This window comes from Epinephelus moara, chromosome 7 (genome assembly GCF_006386435.1).
Source record: "Epinephelus moara isolate mb chromosome 7, YSFRI_EMoa_1.0, whole genome shotgun sequence".
Taxonomy (NCBI): Eukaryota; Metazoa; Chordata; class Actinopteri; order Perciformes; family Serranidae; genus Epinephelus; species Epinephelus moara.
The window spans coordinates 31373481-31396610 of record NC_065512.1 but is presented as its reverse complement, the minus strand read 5'-3'; the positions used below and the strand labels follow the sequence as shown (position 1 = coordinate 31396610).

At 40.0% G+C, this 23130-nt stretch overlaps 1 protein-coding gene across 1 annotated transcript in view; it reads right to left on the bottom strand.

The window, feature by feature from the left end:
* The window catches only part of adarb1b (adenosine deaminase RNA specific B1b), a 143797-nt gene extending 121602 nt beyond the window's left edge, over positions 1-22195 (bottom strand). The window contains exon 1 of the mRNA XM_050048391.1: positions 22007-22195. The gene's annotated coding sequence lies outside the window, so the exon portion shown is untranslated. The remainder of the gene's footprint in view (positions 1-22006) is intronic.
* Between the last annotated feature and the right edge of the window lie 935 nt (positions 22196-23130).

Genomic DNA, 23130 nt, shown 5'->3' with positions numbered 1-23130 from the left:
CAAAAGTGTTGCAAATTAATTTTACATTCATCTTCTAAGGGCTGGGCAATATATCCAAAGTACTGATGATTATTTTGCAAAAAGCTGTACATACAAAAGCACCAATAGTCAATCTGACAACATCATTGCAATATCAATATCAAGGTATTTGGGAGAAACAAACTGTGATATCTGGTTTTCTCCACATCACCCAGCCCTATTTCTAACAGACCAAAAGTGGTTTGAAGATGTCAGGGCCAACCCTGTGTTTTCACATGCACTAAAGTACTCATGCCATTATTATGCTTTTGTTTAACAAACAAAAGCATGTCATGTGTCAACTCTAGTAGTTGTGATAATTCATAGCAGGACTGCAACTGACAATTATTTTCATAATAGATGTTTCACTTTGCTTATAAATTGACAGAATAGTAAAAAAAACATTAAAGTATTAATTCCTGTTGCCCAAGGACAACTATTTAAAGTGCTTGTTTCTTCAATCAACAGACAAAACCTCAAGGATATTGCGATATGACAAAGGAAAGTACACATCTGAAATGCTGTAAACAAGATGTTTGTAAGTTGGAATTTCTGCTTGAAAAATGACTTCAATGATGTATCAATCATCAGAAAAGTTGCAAATTAATTTTCTGACAATGGACTAGACTATTTTTTTGCAAATGTGAAAATCTAAGGACTGAAATATGGGTTAAGTTCAAGAACAAAATGACCCTTTGTCCGTGAGAGGTGAACAGACGGGGTCACATAGTTGTGGAAGGGAAGTGTGCAGTGGCTGGCCATCAAATCCAAACAAAAAGCTTTGTGTTTGGCAGGGGAAGGGAACAAGTTGTAACAAACGCTACCCACAGCACAAAAACATTACTGGCCAAAAACCAAGCAGCACACATTCCTTTACTTGAGACTTCTGAAGTGTAGATGTCCCTTTAGAGTGGTAGATGTATAATCATGCCATGTTGCCCGTTCAGTTTTCCATCCTTATTCTCTTCCACTGCCTTTCTCTCTTTTAAAAAAAAACATTTAGCCTCAGCAACAGAGGAATATTTGTGACAGAAATGCTCTGCTACAGCTTTGACCCCTGCTCACTTAAGTAATGGTTGTTTATTTTAATACTCTAGTCATAAGTCTCTTCAGACAAGTGGATCAGCAAACTGCCAAAAATGTAATTTAAATGGAAGTGTACAGAGAAGCAGCCATCTGCCCTGCTAATCCCAAACAAAGAGTGTTACTGCAAGTGTTGTTCCCAGACTTTTAAATGGCCCTCACTGTCACACTGCCATTTAAAGGCAACACAACACTTCTTCTGCAAGTGTGTGTGGCTCATTGTTTAGACCCCGTCTGGCTGACAGCACGCTCCACTGAGTCTATTTAGGTCATCAGGTTGGGTTACGACACAGCTCGATAGTTTCACCTAATTGAAAGACAATCATCCAGGTAAATGCATTGTGTCTGCAGAGGTCACTGTGTTTAGCCCAATGGGCACTACACAATATAATGTATGCCATACAAATAAAGCTTGACTCTTTCTTGTTTTTCTGTTACAAAGCAAGATGAATTAACTTTTAAAAAGTACACTGAAATGTATGTCATAATATGTAAAACATAAATGATGAAATGATGAACATTTTCCATTTAAACCTGGCATTCCAATAAGGGACGAATATAGCCAGGAGTAGCCAGCATGAACAAGTTAATGCTGGTTGCCATCAGTAATGCCTCACCTGGTACATTCATCATCATGTTTCACCGCACTAATTCCATCCATACAACAACAGTCAGGCCACATCACAGACTGTATAAAATAATGGATGTAGTCAATGATGTCACACATTGGTTTGAAGGCTTGAATTGGCATTTTGGCCCTTGCCTCCTTAGATTTTTGGAGCCAGAAGTGACCATATTTGGACAAGAGGGTGGAGCTTTGGAAGAGCGAGGGGTGGATATGACTAATAGACTGTGGTGATGCCTCTCAGACGGCCTGTCACTAAAAGCGGCCACACACTTAATTATACGTAACTTTAAGCCTTAATAAAAATTCACAGCCCATACAGTTGTCATGAACGGGGAAATTAGCTAAACAGACCAAAACTGTTTTTGTACCAGGCTGTAAACATGTTTATTTCTGCTGTAAAGTTGAGCATTTTAACATGGAGGTCTCTGGGAAATGACTCGATTTGGGAGCCAACCTCGAGTGGCCTTTCTTGGAACTGCAATTTTTGGCACTTTGGTGTTGGCTTCATTTTTCAGCCTTAGAGTTTGCCACTTGAGCCGAGTCACTTTGATACTCTCAGTCTGTTTCTAATACACAGAAATTCAAAAATTTTGACCTACTTTTTCAGTATTTTCACTTCTCCACGAGCTGCCATCAATGGAACTCAACCCTTCGTGTAAGTTTTTCACATTAAAAGCCCACCAATGGGTGGAAAGTTAAAATATGTTTTAAGTGAAATTTTTGCTTTGAGTTGCATTTGCAGTAGCTCGACCTTATTTTGAGAGAACGATAAAGTTAAAGGGCTGGAATTAAGGGGCCATGGAAAAAAATGCATTTCTGTGAGATGAGAGAATCAGAGACATGAATCTTTGATGGAATTAGTGCTGTGGAAATGTACATAATACTGAACATGACAAGAGGTAAACGTGGAGATAGTAATGAGGTTGCATCAACTGTGAAGCATGTGAAATTAGTTATAAATGCTTGTCTCTAATATAAATTCCAACTAAAGGCTTCCTGCCACTGAGGCAAATAGAAATATTTTAGTATGTAGAGATTTTACAGTATGTAATATTGGTTTATTGTTTAGTCTTGACTTGTTTTCCTGAATTTAGTTTTTTAAGAGCCACCTTCAGCTACATCGCAGCTGAAATTGTTAACTACCAAAATACTTGTGGTCCATGAGGTTGAATACGAATATTTCTTACCATTAGTCTACCCTTGTACTTCATGACATCAATAAACAGACCACCGACTCTACGCCTCTAGCCTGTGGAATAAGAGTTAATTTAATATTCACTAATACTCCCCAGGACACTCAGATTTTCACTTAAGAAAAAACAAAAGCTTTGTGTAAAATACACACTAAAAGGACACGCACACAGGCTTAATCACATACTGCAATTCAAGGTGTTGATGGAAATGTAAGCTTCTTAAAGAGAAAAAGCCACTAATTAAAAGTTCAGCACCATGCAGTGCACATTTGAAACGTGCAAGATTTGGGAGAGGTGCTAAAAACTCACACCTGCCTCTGGTACAGCAGTACATCCTAATTTAGGCACATCTTTCATCACCACTTGGTCTGAGTGAGAGTGTATGTTGCCTGGGGAGAAAAATTCTCAACCCTGGGAATAACAAGGAGCATGTGCGTCGTGAGTGTGTGTACATTCGCCCATGGAGAGATGTCTCTTAGGCAAACACACAGTTGAAAAACTGACAGTTGGAAAAAGCCAGACTGATGCTATGGAGGGCTCCTTTCTGAGAAATAAAACACTGATGATTCATGTGATTCACAAATAATAATATTTATTTCTGCCTATCAGCTTGGCTGAAGATGCACCAACAGAGGAAATAAAGAGGATCGCCAGTGTGAGAGTCCCATTTGACTGCAAGTGATGAACTTTGATGTGATCCTACTACTGACACACTTGTCAGATGAGCAGTTAAAGGCTGAGAGCCAGAGCTAAACTGACAACATAGCGAGCATTCACCCAAAACTAACAGCAAGTCCACACTGGGAGTCCCATGGTGTAATTATAAGTTTATGAGGTTTTTTCTTTCATCAAGAGTGGATGTGACTTTAGAAGGGTAACACACAAGTTGGATAACTGCATTGATGTCACACTTCAAATACTAAACTGTATATTGGTTGCTATGGCATCGAGTGCTGTTTTCAGGGATGTCAATGGTTAACAGTTACTATATTTTTGTCCATTTATGCTCGTCGGTCTATCCACCTTATTCCAAGCCCCCATGACACCTTGCATGAATTATGTTTGCAACTTCTGGCGTTGAACCAAAACCGGCGATTTCCAATGATAACAGTTTGTTGACAGTGCTCTATTCTTCTTTCCAAGAGCAATTGGGAAATAAAACATGGAACACACCACCTGTTATAGCTTAAACAGGATTATGATCATACCTCTGCCATCTCTGACAGCCATCTCAAAGCATTGTTGTTGTTTTTTCCTTTTCAACCGAGCACGCTGGCAATTCTCTTGCCTTGCTTCGTTAAATGTTTTTAATTTTAACATGGCCCGAGCTAGCTTAAGGCGAAAATCTGCTACGTCTAAAGATGATTTAAGATTTCTGATGACTCATTAAGAGATACCAACACATCTGGCAAACATTTAACATAATCCAGTACTGAATGTGATGTTTCCCAGCTAATCCTCCACTCTTCTGCATTAACAACGCAGTTTACATGTCTTTTTAACTTCTGAGTTATTAAAAACTGTTCTAAGCAAAACATGATGCTGAATTTAGCAGCAGACTTCAGTAATTATAATATAAAGTAGCAGTAAAAGAAATAACTTTTGGCATTTATTTTTTATATGATATAAAGGATGTACTGTAAATCAGTAACACATTCTCAGCCCTATTGACTAAATACATATTTCAAGGTTTGTTACTGAGTTTATTTTATAACAAGCAATTTCCTAATGTAGGTTGAGAATGAAGTCAGATGGGGAAAGACAGGGATATCATGTACTGACGCTGAGTGACGGACGTGTCAGTGTACGTGTCATTCTCCTCTGCAAATTCTGATTCAATACTTTTTCTTGTGGTTTTATTTCTCATATCAATGGTACCTTTGACAACAGGAACAATCCCTTTTTGCTCTGGTTACATGTTCAACACACTTTGCTGAAGACAAAACTTTAGCTTAGACTGGTTGTTAGTCGTTACAGACACGGACAGTGCAACATGTACCAGAGGTCTGCAAAGACATTTTAGAAAATGCTAAGTTAACATTAGTTAAATATTTGTTAAAAAAATAAATTAATATTTGCTAAACTGAAGGCAAATTACTTTTGAAAAAGAACCAGCGTTGGTGGTTAGCCACCAAGAGTAACCACTGGGACTAACCACAGACTACAACCACAGTCTATGGGACTAACTAGCTTACTGCTACTTCCGCTATCTCACTGGAAGTCACGCACATAATCATTTCCACAGTAATGCCCTCAGGAATAAGGTGGATAGGGTAATTTACATACACAAAAACAAACAAACACACACACTTTGCTAACTTTTCGCTAGCTAGCAGTCAAAGGTAAAAAATGAAGCATGCAAAATAGAGCTCGGTGTGGGAACATTTCCTCCAGAAAGGTGACAAAGTCAAACGAAAACTGTGGGATGCTACTCTTCTGTTTAGTAGTAGTCGTAGCTACACTAGTTAGCTAGCTGTTACTTGTTTGGTGATTATCGCTGGTAACACCGCCCCAACCCATGTTTCCGTTGCTGTGGAAACATGGTGCGCACACACTGGTCTGCCCCATGATCACCCTATTGAGTAAGCGTCTTAATTCTGAGCCACAATATCCTTTAGGGATGTTTACTATGTTAGCACTGTTAATAGTGCTAGCAGCATTAGCTAGTGTTGACGATAAGAAATTCTACATGGGACAAGTGTTATCAAAAATATATATCCATGCGATGGTGGCTTAGTGGTAGAGCAGGCGCCCCATGTACAAGGCTGTTGCCGCAGCGGCCCAGGTTCGACTCCAGCCTGTGGCCCTTTGCTGCATGTCATTCCCTCTCTCTCTCCCCCCTTTACACTTATCTGTCCTATCAATTAAAGGCAAAAACACCTAAAAAAAAATCTTAAAAATATATATATATCTCCATACTGAACATTTTATACCGTTTCAATATTCATTTTCAGCGGCACTGACACTGCTCTTTCTCATTCCCTCTTTGAGAATTTAAGTCGTATGCCCTCAATCCAGTTTTCCCTGTGGCATCAAAGATGGTATAAAATATAATTATTTTAAGGTATTGTATCCAAGTGTCATGAAAACACATCATGGGACAATTTGTAAAAAGCTGCACTGAGTAAGTGTAACAAAATTAGTCAGTATTAGTGTGAGAAGATATGCTAATATATTGGGAGTACCAAGTCAAGCTTTTGAAATATGCATAAAACCAAAAATGCTGTGTGAAGGCTTTTCTAGGTTCCCGAAGCATTCTGTGAGGATTCTTAAAAACGAATCAGTAATCTGCAAAGGATCAGCTGATTAAAAAGACATTAAACCCAGTCATCAGTATCAACTCTTATCAGACTGACTGTGTAAGAACATCCATACCCACTGCTATGATCCATTAATTAGAGGGGAAAGCCTTCACAGTGACTGTCACTAAAAAGGTGGCAAGAGAACTGTGTGCATGATCAAATTTCTACATGTATTTTTAAAAGAAAACCTAATCTAACATAACAATACAGTTCTTTCAAAGATCATGGAATCAGTCCAGCATGAAATTACTGAAATGCACAACCTCAGTTTTCATTTTTTGTTTTAAATGGCTACACACAGTAATGTAATATTTTGTAGTGATGATTTGTGTTTGCAGAGCAAATGACCTGCAACTTTAGGCACGCAGAGACAGAAAACAGGGAACATTCCACTGTGGCGCACACGGATTTTCCACTACTGAAAAAACAATGCTGTCGTTATCTGTCGCAAATGCGGGCTGCATGCTGAAAAAAATTCCAGCAACTGTGAGACTTGTCTCAAGTATTCTTAAAGTTTAATGAACGTGATTAATATCATGGCCAAGATGTATTTTGTGTGGCATGGTGTCATTTTTTGAGTGTTCCAACTGAGACAGATCCCACTGTTGCTTTTTATTGACGACTAGTGTGTGGTCTCATGAATATAAAGCCTAAATGAAATCTTAAAGACCTCCTAGGTGACCAAACCTATCCAATTATACAGAGAACTTTATTAAGAAATTTCTGAAAACCAGAGTACGTGTTATGACGACTGCATCACTGCAGCGGTTTCTGTACCAAGTGCTGACACAAATTGCTCAGGGGCAGAACAAATCCTGACCTGTTTTATAGAAACAAAGGGATCAAATTAAAATGTTCCCACTGAGTGAGCAGAGTACACAAATATGCCCCCATGGGCCGGCAGCACCTGCTACGCTTTGCTCCCAGCAACCCCCACCCCCCATCCATTTCCCTGCGTCGTGTTTAGATCCACTGTAGCATCTCTATCAGTTCTAAAAAAACCTGACCAGACAGAGGGGAGCTAACTTCCTCATCCACTGATCAGCATGAATAGCAGATTTCAAAAAAGCGTGTTTATTTGTTCTAACCATAGACTGTAAAAATACTGGACGTAGCTACCATGACATAACTCAATGTTTGTGGACTCCCATTTTGAAGTCTCAAGTTCGGCATTTCGACCGTTGCCATCTTGGCTTTTTAGGGCCAGAAGTGACCATATTTGGGCGAGAAGCTGAGGACACAATCAGCAGACAGCCATCACAAAAAAGTGACACACCTTTAATTATGCATAAATTTTAACCTTAATAAATTTTAAACAGGCGAGTTATTTAAAAAAAATTCACCCCCTATACAGTTGTCATGAACGGGAAAAAACATTTTTTTGTACCAAGCTGTAAAGATGTTTGTTTCTGTTGTGAAGCTGGGGCGTTTTAACATGAGTGTCTATGGGGCCTGACTGACTTCTGGAGCCAGCCTCAAGTGGCCATTAAGAGAACTGCAGTTTTTGGTACTTCAGTGTTGGCTCCAGTTTTTAGCCCTGGAGGTTGCCGCTTGAATCTAAACTAAGGTGTAACAAGTGGTACTTCCATGGAGCACATTACAAACTAACCATGTAGGTAGGGGTTAGACCCAAATATTTGACTACTTAGATATTTGTTCATCGGGTAGGTATTCGTTTTTCAATTTTTGGATTTGGATATTCTTTATTGTGGGTGGCAATTAAGAAATTCTTAGTAAACATAAATCTAAGTGTTTCCCATTCATTAATTTATTTGTGGCGGCCCACCACAATATTTCAGTGCTGAGTGCCACATATCGATTTTCTTTCTTTTCTTTTTTTAACCATTTAAAATGGGTAAAATCTTATTTTCCTGGTCCTTAAATGCAGTGTCTAACCTTTGCAACAGAAACATGAAATGAATCATATAAATATAAATCTCAAATCTTAAATTTGTTGGAGCTAGTACGCTGTTTCTTTACTACCATTTCTTACAGGCATTGTCTCAGATTCTAAGCCTATTTTTATTAATATTTATGCAGGTCCATAATTTATCTATATTAAAGGTCCCCTGTGTAGAATTTTGGGGAATCTATTGGCAGAAGTTGTTTATAATATTCATAAATATGCTTTCATTAGTTTATAATCACCTGAAAATAAGAATAATGTTTTCGTTACTTTAGAATGAGCTATTCCTATCTACATACAGAAGATCCTCTTACATGGAGTCTGCCATGTTGTTTTACAGTAGCCCAGAACGGACAAATCAAACACTGACTCTAGATAGGGCCATTAGCATTATTGCATCAGATACTGTAGTTTTCCTACACACTTGAAACATAGGTGTCTCAGTTCTGCAGCCTCACCACTAGATGCTACTGAGTTCCACACAGTAGACCTTTAAGGAAAATGTCTGGCTGAGTCTGTCCCAAGTCATGTTCAGCACCCACAAACCAAAGCTCTGAATATTCACTGCTGTTTACTAGCGAAGCTCCAGAGCCCAAAAAATGGTATTCAGGACAGCCCTAATGACTGTTACACTAGTTTGTGGGGTTACTTTATAAAAGCAACCCGTTCTCAAGCAATTCTTTGCTGTTCTTAGCATACAAGACTGTGAGGTGAGTAGTAGAACTGAACCAAACGTACCATCCAACACAGCCTAAGTGCAATAAAACTGTCCCTTGCACCTGACTACTGTGAAGTGTATATGATTGATAACTACATTATGTAAAATCAGTGATATAGACTGGTGACCCTGCTCAGGGACGCTGTGTTTGGGCCAAAAAATCAATCTCATTGTAGCTGATAATGACACAGGTACAGGTACTTTACTCATGGTGTTCAGGGACTTCAAATGGGCCTTGAGGGAGTCCTCTACTAATCACAATAGAGACAGAAAAATACTATAAAATCCTTGACTTATCAATATCAATAATGGGCTTTATAACAAAAACAGGTGTTGCTCAATTCTAAACCTTCATAGCAATAATAACAAAGGAAGCTCAGAGCTCGACAGGCTGTTCTTTCACAAAGGGCATTTAGCCAGAAGGTACTGTGGTTAATTGAGGAAGTCTATCTCAGACTGCTGGGGCTTGACTTCTTCACCCTGAGTCACTCCAGCACAGACAAAAACAATCTACTGGCCAAATCTGAGCATCATTAACCCTTTCAAAGAGAAGCGTTGAAGCGTGCACCCCAGGACAGCGCACCGAGAGGCACTTTATTTTTCTTAATCATGCTCCTCCTTTTCCTTCTATATATAGCCATATCACCAAGGGCTTCGTGCAGAGCTCCATAGAATATGGAGGACGAGAAGGAAACAGAGAAGGTTGATGAATATGAAAAGGACAAGCAAGTGGAGGAGAGCGGGCGCTTCATTCGTTTATCAAGCTGCAGACTCACTTCAGACATTCAAAAGTTTAAAGAACAATCCCTTGTTCACGGACGGAGGATTTACTGTCTGACTGTACCTTCTGTGAGAGCACAAGGCCAACGAGCAAAGAAGAGCTTATAAAACAAGAAAAGACTGTTTTCACAGCTACTCCATGTGGCCTGCATTATTGATGGGCTTAGCCTAATCCACTGCGAATACATGTACAGCCACATCATGACACAAGCCATGTTTTCGGAGGTGATATATACACACAGTGAACAGCTATGACGTGAACCTTTGTGCGGGTGTCAGTTCTTGTGCATATGTTCACAGAGCCTGCCTGAGATAGTGTTGGAAAAGCACACAGTGGCTACACTGAATGACATGGCAGCCCACTATAGCCATACCCTAGGGCAATGTGGCTTTGAATCCAGTATGCCGGAGATCTACTGTGAGCTCATGTAAAGGCAGTGACAGGTACACTTCTGTCCTATGTATAAGTACATCTGGGAGAGATGAAGAGCGAGGGTATCCACCTACATCCTGACAGGAATGTACTGTGTGCATGCTTTCCAAAAAAATTTATTTTCAACTTAATCGTACATAGATTGTGTGGATGCAAAATGACATATTTCTAAAGAGGGAACAAGGCTGGCCTAGTGCATGCTATGCGGTGTAAAAGACTTTAACGGCTGTTAAACACAATAACTCAAGTTGCTACTCTGTATATAAGGTCAGAATGAGACAAATTTGTTTTTTAAGAATTTAACAAAATTATCTCCAGTGTTTAAAGATACACTGCCAGTGTCCAAACAACAGTATATCATAACAATGTGTGAGTGAACCACGTTTAACTTCCCTTCATCTTGCCAGTGTCCAGATTTCTCATCACATTAGCCAGCGAAAATCCACTGGATGATTCATTTCACTGGCTTTTGGGCTGTTGAACAAACTACAGATAGTGCTTCCTCATTTTAGTACACCCGCCATCACAGCAGACACAAAGACTATAGAAGCGGCTCAAAAGAAGGAGCCAGACATCCCTTTCTCTGTCTTAAACTGTTAAGAAACAAATGTTTTCAGAAGCATATTTCAGCACACTGTTTAAATGTAATTCAAGATTGATTGTCACCAGCTAGCTGCCATATTGTTTTTCAAACAAGCAGCTCACACTACGCCACGCAACAGCGGGAGCGTTCATTGATCAAATATGGCGCAGTGCATTCTGGTAGTTGTAGGTTTTCTACCTCTTGAGTAGAGGCAAATGCCACAGTCCTTTTTCTCTGTTTTCTCTGGTCATATAGCACTAATTTCAAAAGTATTTCTAGACAACCTAGTTTTATGAAAAGACCATCTTTCTAGCAGCGGAATAGTTCTTAAAATGCTGTATGATGCAATTATCTTTCAAGGTATGTGTAATCCTTTTGGTATTGGTCAAACATTTAGGCTGATTTCACTTATAGTGACTGATATTTCAGTTTGTTTATTTCGGCAGGTTTCAGTGACTGTCATTCTTCAGCTTTAGATTTACCATGCACAAAATGAAGGACAGATGATGTGGAAGTGAAAATGATATTGACTTGGGACAGCAGTGCAACAATAATCAGACACCTCTGAAGGATTATCTATGTTTTCGCAAGATTTTTACATCTCTAATGATAGGCCTGGAGAAACTTGAGTATATTAGCAGTGTGTGTTTATTAGTTCAGCTATTAAGACTAAACAAATCACTGTGGGAAGTAAGGCTGCTCTTACTCATTCCTGACCCCCCAAGAAACACGTTTTAATTGGATGTATTTGCCAAATATCAATGATTTCGCAAAAAAATCAACATTTAACATATGCTGTCATGGATAATGAGGAGCTAGACTTATTTTCATTGTTCCAGACGATCTTACAATTACCTGTCATCTCCCAGAGAGGTAAAATATATAGAAAGACATTGGGGTTGTCAGTGCTGCCTCAGGCAAAACATGTTCAAACTAACAATATAGACACTGAGTCAGTTGCTTGATAGAAAATAAAAATGTCAGCTGCCAGTATCGATGACTACTTAAGAGCATTTCCTTTACTATGACTAACATGCTTAGACCTCCAGAAGCACCGATTAGATTTGCATCTAACCCCCACCTACTCTAGTGGAGCAGTGATGTGGCCACAAAGTTATGGTTGGAGTGGGAAGCCTGCAGTTATGAATGAGTGCAACCATTTAAATGTGAAGTACAGCAGAGAGGGAGCATGAATATTCAGTCAGACCTAGACGTACCGCAACCAGCAAAGGTTACAGACCATAAATAAACATTCAGACCTTTCTACGAGCCACATACTCTATATTTTGCATGATATTGTTGAAAAATACGGAGCGCTGATGTTTATTTAGCCATACTATTTCATTCACATCACCTAAAAGCAGCAACTCATTTCCCTTCATGGCAACATGAAGTGTGAGAGCCCAAAGAAAATGCCAGCATGGGAATGACAAATCGGTAACATACCCAAACAAGAATAGTCTCATAAGGAGCACACCCATGATTTTCTACCCAGCAGGGACACTACTGTCAAATCAGAATGACTGAAGCATTTTCCCCCTTGCAAATATTCTGCACCATGTGCCTTTTCTTGCTGCATCACAAAATGCTTTTTTGTTCTTCTATTTTAAGCACAAAATGAAAAATTTAGATTATTTTGCTAGATTATTTTTATACATTCTCAAAGAATAATAACAGCAATAATCTGTGGCTAGTGTGCGTAGCATTTCTGCCAATGACTGGTCCACTCAACTATGACCAAGTGTAGTCCCGGTGGTTTCATGGAGGCCTCGTCCTGTCCTTTGTAGCGCTAACGTGAGAGTGTGTGTGTGTACAGCATTGACTGTAATGTCACATTCACGCTCTGATGCTAACCTTGTCTGGCATATGCATTAGCCCTTTCTTCTGTTTTCACTGAGAACTCATCGCTAGTAAAAGTGAAAAGAGGTTACAAAATGTCTTAAAAAATAAAAGGCTGCAGACAGTTATTGTACTTTTCCTGGACTAAAGAGTCGTACATTATGTATTCACGAGTATGTCGCAATCCTAATGTATACTGCATGAATAATGGCCAGAACTTGCAGCTTCCCGCTCACCACGATTTGGTGACAGGGGTGATGGGGCGGCATTGATGTGGCCCCCCTCAGGGAAGTGCAGAATGTCTCAGCCACACAAGCCAGGGTCATGCTGCTTTATTTGCACAAACCCCTACCCCGCACCATCATCACTCTATCCTCCAAAATTACAGCCTGTTGTCCTGTGCTGAAGCATGTTTATGACAAGGCAAGACAATATGGAAAAACCCTCTATTTGGGCTCCTGATTCTGTATCTTACAGTGAAAAGATTACTTTAGCAGAAAGCCAGTCCCTGCTCGGTCTAGTTTGGTAGATTAATGGAGCTCCATTGTGGAATATGACCAGGAGACAGGGGTCTGATGTGATCCACAAATGCTGAGAGTGCACGGAGCTGTAAGGCGGAATGGGTAAAAAGTTTTTTTTTTGATTTTTGTTTTTTTTTGTTGGTCTGAAAAGCAAAGTGCACTTAACATGGCATGCCTTGCAGGTCATGGGGAACTCCAGAGAAGAAAGGAGTTGCTTTAGTACACTTTGTACTGACAAATGGCACGACAGACAGAAAATGAGCCCTGCTACAAAATGCAAAAGCTCCCAGCAGATATTGGCTGACTTTACTCCAAAAAAACACTTTTAACTTTAACTGAAAATAGTGGTGAATTAAAAATGAAACAGCCTTCTTAGAAGCTTGTTGTCATTTCTTCTAAAAGATATTCTTACTGTATGTCTTCTGAAGGGGTTTCAGGGGTGGTATGAAAATTGTATACATATGCACCTACAAACACACACTGCTCTATTGGATTTTCACCACTAACACAGTGGTGCGTGGGACTGTTTTCAATTAACAGTAAATAGTAAAGCATCCAACAAAGGATTCTGGTATTAAACTGAACAATTTCAAACAACATCCAGTTCTAAATAAAGCTAGCACTAAGGATTCTACAGTATGATGGGAGCACAAAGCCTCAGAGACAGCATTATTCAACCATCATTATATGTGTGCAATACACCATAGATAAATTTATACCCTTGACCCTTTACTTTCCAGTGGTTCAGTGGAACAGTTTGTAATTCAAATTAATAAAGGCAACCGTGACTGGCTGACAGTGTAACAACAATGTGAAAACATCATAATATGCATCTTTTATATATTCCCTACACAACTGTGAGTAAATGACTTTGATGCTAACTTACATAGACAGATATTTAATATCACCCAGTTCATGCCCCTGAAAGGCTTTGACACTGGTCTGTAGCTTGTAGTTGGTAACAGCAGCCGTGAGCGAACATTATCTGTTACAGTAAGTTTTACGCAGACTGATTAATAGATTGAAACTGGCCACTCCTGTAAAATTAAGTCAAAAATCAATTTCAGTATTAATTTCAACTGGCTGGGAAACAACAGCACTGTAGGACAAGTTTTGATAGCTGCAGTGAAACAGCAAGGTCATCGGCAGAGTAATTATCTCATGGCAAAGATGTAAAACTCACATGCACTGCATGGCACAGGGATTGTATTTGCATTGTGCTTTTCACGCTGAGTAGGACAGAGCGCTTTACAAAGCCTCACGATCACCCACACACACACACACACACACACACACAAACACACACACACATCTCTGTCACTTCAGGAGTCACACAAAAGAACAATAAAAAGTGTGATCAAAGGAAAATTATTTTTTTTCTGCTCTACTTCATTGTAGAAATATCAGGGTGCACCGCAACAAGTGCACAAGGCAACACAACAACAGATTTTAAATAACCCTACACGCTGACCATGTTATATAAAGCCCCTGAACACTTCGCCTTAAGTATTTTTCCAGAATATTAAAGGTGCTGTATGCGACATTCAGAGCATATCTATGATTCAGAGTCTGGGGCGGGATTGTCTGCATATAGTTCTCCCCATAAAGGTGGTTGAACTGGCTGCTAGCAGCTAATTGTGTTTACTCAATAAACAGCAGATACAACAGCAACAGTGCCGTTGTTAAAGGCGCTGTATGTAAGAATGTGGCCAAAACGGTTACTGCACTCAAATTCAAAATACTGCCGCGAGTCGTGTCCGCCCCCCCTCCCCTACAGATTTGAGGTTGCTGGATAGCAGCACGCTGGAGAATGATTTGTTTGCCCACGGGCGGCGGCTGTGGCAGGGCTGCGTCGCCGCGTCCTTGATCTGCAGTTTTCCAGCAGACCGTTCGAGCAAGTCCGGCTTCTCTGCTGCTAACGCTGCTGCCAGGATACAGCTGAGGATGAGCCAGCTGCTAATGCTATGTACCGGGACACTGCTAATGCTGCTTGCCGTGCTGCTGTAGCTCAGTCGTAACTGTAACTGATGCTGAGACTCTACTGACTGCGTGACTGGTAAACGGCGGTGGGTGGCGCAACAGGCCAAAACACAAATTCAAAACATAAACATGATTTGCGGACTGTAAAAATGTTTTTTAAATGCGAATATTCTGGCTGTACTATTGTTGTCGGTGAGATCAGTATGTTATATGAACATTATTCCTTAGTCTCTGTGACATATTAGGAGGATTTTACGACTAATTGCTTTAGATTTCTTACATATAGCTCCTTTAACTAACACTGTTAACCTAGGTGGAACCGAAGAGTGTTTCCGAGGCAGCAATTAGCTAGCCAGTGGGACGCTCTCACAGGGACTCAAATGCACTAACATGCACGCCTGGCCAGCACAGCTACCACAGCTAACAACAGATAACCTCAGATAACAACACCCACAGAGCGTGACTACATTCTCTGCTCAGTCAGAATACCATTACTCCACTATATCTTTACATAGCAAATAGTGGTTTGCTGCTATGTTAATACTCTGAATATTGCTCCTTTGAGTATTTATTACAACATTAGAAACAATCAAAGTTACAAAACATTTTTAGGTATCATTTAATAAGAATAAAACACTCAAAACTCATCGGGACTGTTGCCACATCCTGATTAGATGGATGGATGTAACGTCACATTTGTCCAACTGAGTCCTGCCCACTACAAATCAGTGAGAATTTTAGATAACTTAAAAAAACTAAAATGTGAAATAAGCTCAACTGTTCAGAAAAAAAGCCTAATGTTTTAATGCAGAGTCCCTTTGCTGACAGTAAGAAGCTGATTGAGTAATTAAGTTTTTAGGGCCTTTAAACCACTTGTTTTAAAGTTTAAAAAAAGCCAATTATACTTACTGCATTCACTTCCATTTTAGAATTTTAGAAAATTAGCTCAGACCCAGGATTTGGTCAAAAACTTTTTTAGCTGTCTGAGCAATCACACTGCCTGCCCCATTGGTTGGATGTAAATCGGATCGGATATGAAGCTGTGGCTACCAGTTCCAACTCGTCTATGACTCCTCTGTGTCTCCTCCACAATGGAGCCAACATATCTTCTCACAAGGACAGGGACCACTGCAAAAATACTGTTGGCTGGCACGAGCATGCCTGTCATGTGGAGCTGCACACATTCTTAAGCTCTAAACTGATTACGGGTTATAAGCAACCCCTTTCTTTTTCAAATGAAGATAATGCAGCTCAAGTGTACTGTCTTCTGAAAACTTTCCTCATATTTGGAATTGAGAAACTCAGAAAAAAATGAGAAAAAAAGGTGGGGAGACAGCCGAGTGTCACACTGGAACAACTGGTTGACGCAACGGCATGAAATGCTGTAGCTGCTATTTACTTAAATCAACAATTAACTGAGAGAGAGGAAAACAGGATGCCCCGCGTGTTTCAGGAAATGTACACAGGACAAAGGATGAATAGCTGTCAGCCAACAACGGCATGCAAGTGGCCACTGATAAGGAGCACAAAGGAAGTCAAGAGAGTTTGGCAAATTTGACTTCCACTAACAAATGTATTAATTTCAAACAGTTCAAATGTGCTATTAGATTAAAAAGAAAGCGGGACACTCACTTGTAAATAGAACATTTTTAAATAAGGGAAGTCTAACTAAACTTTGTCGCACCAACCTTGCTATAAAACTGGACTGACATTTGTTTTTGCAGCACTGACACTATCCTGCCGGGGGAAAGCAAATATGTTCAGGAAGGCGTCCAGGGTGGAGGCAGCTAGAGCGATTTCATTTCATGCAACCTATGCGTTCAAATATTTTGCCTGCAAACAATTACTGGCCAGTCAAGCAGGTGCTCCTCCTGCCAAATGGGACAATTTGCCCAAATTTGGTGCTTGGCAGGTGTTCATTTGGCAAACACCACATTTCCTGACAGTGTGACAATCATTAAAACACTAAAATAGCTGCTACGGTCCCTGAGAAGAGAAAGCAAAGTTAACAAACCGTCAATCACAACATACCCTTTCTCTGAGGGTTATTTATTAATTTAAGAGGTCATGTTTTGGTCATCAGTTGTACTTAATGTCAGCCTGTATTTGCTGAAGGTGACCTAAAATACCTGCAAATAAGAGTAACAGAGTAATAGAATGTTTATCCTGCAGCTTATCACAATGGCAACTGACACCGAGCCCCTGTGGTCTTCTGCAAATGTGTGCGCTCATCAGCACCCATCAGCCCGCAAATCCTGAGGAAATGCATTGTCTTTTTATAGTGTGTTATCCTTATGATGAAGGGCTCAGACAACAATGTCCTCAGGGAAGAGAACACAGATCGATGACAGGAGCTGCAACGTCCACATGGAGCTGTGTGAAGGTGACGGCTCCAATTTTTGTTGCCTCCAGTCATGCATTATAGGAGCATTAAGGGAGAGTCCTCTGACAGCTGGCAACAACTTATTAGCATGAGTGGTAGCAGTAGCTGCTGCTGCATGGGTCCACTAACAGAGCCAGTGCAGCATCTCAGCTGCATACAGCTTCCCTGAGATGGCACAATGCAGCAGAGCTAAGTGAACTTTGCTCACACACTCTCTCTCTTTCTCACACACATTCACACACACACGCACACAGTCACTTTGGCATGGCACCCTCAATGCCTTTTTCTAAGCTGTTTTCCCCCTCTTTAAACTTGTCACCTCAGCAAGTGGAGAAGTACTGCAGCAGTTACATGAAATACACAGTCAGGTTGAGTGTAGCCGGCCCCTCAGCTTAGTTTTGATCAGTATTTGCTAAGGGTGCCCCCGACAGTGTTTTGTTTTAGCTGACTACTGCAACTGGATTTTGCGAAACCTCAATTACTCCCTTTAACTCAGCAAATCAGCCAAATTGCTTTTCCCACACAGCTGCAAACAGATTCAATCATTCCGCATAATTTCTTTAAACAAAGGCAAGAGTTTGTCAGCAAAATACTGCCCCTGCATTGCTTCTCTGCAAAATAATCCAACCATGTCGCATTATTTTTAGGAAAATGTGAGTCTTTGTCAAATTGTTTGGGCCAAATCTCACGCACCACAACTAACTTGGAAGGGGAGCTTTCCAGTTCCCTTCAAAGGGAAACACCACTCGACTCAAAAGCAAACACTGATACCGTCACACTGCACTCATTCATTCATTATTTAAAATAGTCTTTCTTGAAGACAGTAATAACACACACACACACAAATCACACACATAACTGTGCAGTGCTAAACACAGCAGCTTTTAGCTTGGGTCTCCCCAGTACAGGCAGTATAAGCACAACTTTTTTCTGGCTTTTCTCTGGCTTATGCGACTGAAACATCACAGAAACATCACCATTTGGGGAATGCGTGAGGTCGAATTTAAGTCCAGCTGGTTAATAAGTCAAGTACTGCTTAGCTACAATAATTACATAGCGTGATGAGACGCTTTCAACCAAGCACTTGCAATCCTGCCTGAGGCTTTCAACCCGTCAAGTTGCAGGGATCCCCCTCATTAAAAAATCTAGAGTTTATGCCTGTACATCCCGCACCCCTCCTGAAGACACACAGTGACAGTGAAGTGTGGAAAATAAACTGTATCTTGCCAATAATTTGAGGAGTAAACACTGAAACTTCTGTATTATACGAAAGCCTTTTTAAAGGGACCGTTTACCCCAAATCAAAAACACACATTTTTCCTCTTACCTGTTACCTGTAGCGCCATTTATCACTCTAAATTGTTTTGGTGTGAGCTGCTGAGTGTTGGAGATATCGGCCAAAGAGATGTCAGCCTTCTCTCCAATTAAGTGGAACTAGATGGTACTCAGCTTGTGGTGCTCAAAGCAAAAAAAACAAAACAAAAAAAAAACACACTTGACAAACTCAGCAGTAATGTCACTTTCCTGAAATCATGACCCGGTTACTCAAGATAATCCACAGACCTTGTTGTGAGCAGTTTTATGTAGGAACTATTTTCTTTCTACTGAACTACACCCGCCAACTGAATCATAAAGATGATTTCTGGAAAGAGACATTGCTGTTAAGTTTTTCAAATGTATTTTTTAGTGCTTTGAGCACCACAAGCCGAGTGCCAGTTCCATTATATGCGACACATTCCATCTCTACGGCCGATATCTCCAACACTCTGCAACTTAGACCAAAATGATCTAGACTGATAAATGTCACTACAAGTATGAGGAAAAATATCTTTTTTTGATTTGGGGTTTAATTGTACCTTTAAGCTGTGACTAACAGGCATCTGCCCATTCAAAAGGGTTGTTGAAGGCGAGGGACAAACTGTTCACCATTCTCATAGGACAAGGTTAACGGGTACAATTTATTGCCATCACTTAAAGTAATGTTCTTGACCTTGATAAGCTGAAATTGTTACTGCAGTAATAACGTTCAAGCATTTTTTCCTTATTTAGTAAAAATATCCAAAATTTTCCCTGACGAAACCCAGACATGTTAAGAAGCATTCAACGCTGAGTTCTTTCGTGGGGGAAAGTTAATGTTTTATATTTCGGGTTTTGTTTTTTCAAGCTTTTAAATGTACTGGCACTATCAAACTCCAGTATCCCAGTGTAAAACCAGAGGTAAAGACATTTGTTCCAACCAGAGCTAAACTGACAAATTGGTTGATATCACACTGTAGAGCACAGACAGTGCTCTACAGTGTGAGCAACAGAGCACAGAGGAGGGAGAGACAGATGCTCGTCATTGTGGTGCAATAAAACCTTTGCAGGTAAAAGATGATAAGAGCAACTTATCAAAATGCCTGTTCAGCAAGCATGAACTTGTCTGTGTTCCCATCCACCATCTGTACCCAGCCAAAGACACTCTGTCACCATTGTGCAATTGTGTTCTTGTAGCTCCTCCTGCTCCAACGGTCTTCTAAAACATTCAGCTGATCGTGTCATAATTTAAGCAGGCGGAATCTAATGTCAAAAATTTGCACAGATCAATTCTTTTTTTTTTTATTTAAAGATATTTCTTAGGGCATTTTGCCTTTAATGGACAGGAGAGGTAAGTTTTTGAAAGGGGGAGAGAGAGGGGGGATGACATGCAGCAAAGGGCCACAGGCTGGAGTCGAACCCCGGTCGCTGCGGCAACAGCCTTGTACATGGGGCGCCTGCTCTACCCACTAAGCTACCAACGCCCCAGCACAGATCAATTCTTTGTCAAGTTAGGATTTTATAAATGTTCAGAACCTGAAAACTAAACATAAATACAGGGCTGGACAATATGGAGAAAGCTAAAATCATCATTCTGTGTGTTTGTAAGGTTGACTATTGGTGCTTTTACAAAATATTTACACATTGAGAAATGTGGAAATAATAACTAAGTGAATTAAGGCAATTAAATGCCTTACCAAAATGGTAAGTTCAGAAAATTACATGACTTTACTGTAATACAGCCATTAAAACATCCCAAATGTAAGACAAAATCTTGTCTTATATCACAATTTCAATATAAAATTAATATATTGCCCAGCCAAACAAAAATAGGTTCACTTTGAGGTTTCAAAGGATTCTGAAATATCATGAGGATTTGTACTGATAAAACGGTAAAACCCCAACCCTTTTTCTAAAGCCTAAAAAGAATAAGTTAGCACTTTGAAAGTCGATGCATTCCTGAAGCACAATACATTCCTCTCTTTTAGGTTCCAAGTACACTTTTTGTTTCGAAACTCTTCCGTAATCTATAATCTCCCAGTGAAGTCAGTTTGCCCCTTTTGCATCCTGTATAATTAATTGAAATGTTTAATGTTTTATACTCTGCCTGTTAATTTTCACTTGTGTGCCGAAACTTTTAAATGTAATTGCAGAGCCCTGACAGAGATTGTAAACATATGATTTAATGTTTGAGGTAGTAAGGAAACAATAACACCATTACACAGTTTGTCCACCAAAAAGGTCAAATAAAACTGTTCTTACACACTGTTTTTTCTTTAAAATGTTCATGTCTCAATTTGGTTTCAATTTCTTTTAACAAAGAATAACAGAAAAAAAAACAGCCAATGTATCGTTATCGGATTTTTAATATACTCAAATACTGACACTGAGATCCGTTTCTGATTCACTGAGTATCTGCAAACTGTTGTGAGAAATTCCGCTGGGCAAGGGCCACTTCAAGTAAACTGATGGCTCCATCTGCCCAGCATGTGAGCAGTGTGTGTGTGTGTGTGGGGGGGGGGGGGGCACAGTTCAATAAACTGCCTGACAAAGATGTGCACACAGGGTTACACAGACAGGTAACTCTGATTCACAGGTGAAGGTCTAATATGGTAAATTTCACTCTCTGGATCCATTACCTGCAGAAATTGTGTGCACAGTTCTATCATAATCATATCTCATCTTTGATTTTACTTTTGCTTCCCCTTAAGTGAAGCAACAGGGGGAAAAGATGAGGTGCTACTGTTTTTAATAATCCAGTTGTCACACCTTTAGGCAGGGAATGCTTCCTCAGCTTTCACACAACAGCAGCCTGAAAAGAGGCACTTCTGAAAGCCTTGCATTGCACTGCATGTATGTAGCCTACATTGTCAAATCTCTCTTCTCTCCTCGCGTCAAACAGGGCTTTGCAAACGTGCGTGCAGAGACAGGAGCAGATTTGAACACTGCAACGCATACCTGCAGAACACTTGAATGTGTTACTGCAGCTAGCATAGCGGTAATATTGCTGTATCTCTTTGAACTGTACATGATGCGGTCTCCTGGGTAGACCTTCACAGGCACCACTGACAGGGTAAAGCTGAGGTAAGATGACAGCCATAAATCCCACTGTCGCGCTGCATACACACAGGGTAACATCACAACGCTTACAGAGGTACAACTACATATTTTGGTTAACGTTAACCACCGATGTAATTTTGACCGGCGAGTCCCTACGTCTGCGCTGTTCTGGAGGATTACCAGGCTAATATTACATAAACACAACCGGAACACAAATCATATTAGCAACCCCGTTTGTTTCATCCTCCGCAGCCCCAAAATAACACGCTAACAGCCTACTCACGGTCCGTGCTGTAACGGAAAGTTAGGGTTTCCGGATACGTTGAAATCTTCTCCGCCACTTCACTTCAAAACACAGATGACTGTTTTCCTCGGTGTCGTCGCTGGCGTTGGAGAAAAAAATGAACAGAGGCTGAGTGAGCGGTTGTACGGTCGCATGTACTGCAGTGTTCACAGTCTGCTGTCGGGGCTCTTCTTCGTCTTGGTAATGTGTCGCGGTCGGTAGAAGAAACGGCGCATTACCGCCACCTAGTGGAGTGGAGTCGCCTCACGCTCCCCCAGCGGCACCGTCAGTAAAATTCACTTCCGCTCAGGATTTTTGGAATAAAACAGGCAAAAATTAAATACAGATTAAACACTGAAAGCGTACACGATTAAATAAAAATATGGGATGCAAGCACACCAATTTCAAACGGTTTAGCTGATTTCAGCATGTTTTTATTAAAAAAGAAAATCCAATATTTGTTCTAGTTTTGTATCTGCTTTGCATAAAGCACTCTATGCCGAGACACCAACCTTGGAAAAACAGTGTTAGTGTGAATATTTCACGCGATAGCCCTTAATTAGACTATCGGTTTACCTTTTAATGTTAACCGTTACCTTTATTTATTTATTTATTTCTTGATAAACTTAATTAAGAGCAATGTACAACTCAAGATTTATAAAATCATTACAAACATTTGTCATGTCAGAGGAAAAAAAGGAAGTCAACATTGGAAAAAAATAGAAAATAAATAAAGAAAAGGAAAAGAAAAAAAAAACAAAAACACTTTTTACCTTTATGATTAATTCAACGGTTCAACAATCACTGCAGCTTAGTAGGCCATCTGCAAAACCAAATTATGTAGGCCTAAGTGCTCCTATGGTGCGAACATTTTTATTGTAGCCCATATACACCCAAAAAAGGGTAATTTGTTTAGCACCTTAAATGGAATACAGTACATATAGCAACACAAAAAAGTGAATAGTTGGATTTACTAAAATGCAAATTACAGTTAAAATCACATCAAGCAAACACTTTATGATATGTGTGTAGACGATGCAGGATTTTCATTCTGCTTTGCATACAACTTCAAAATGTAGGCTAAATTCAGGATTTCATGACTCCACAGCATAGCAAAGACTGCA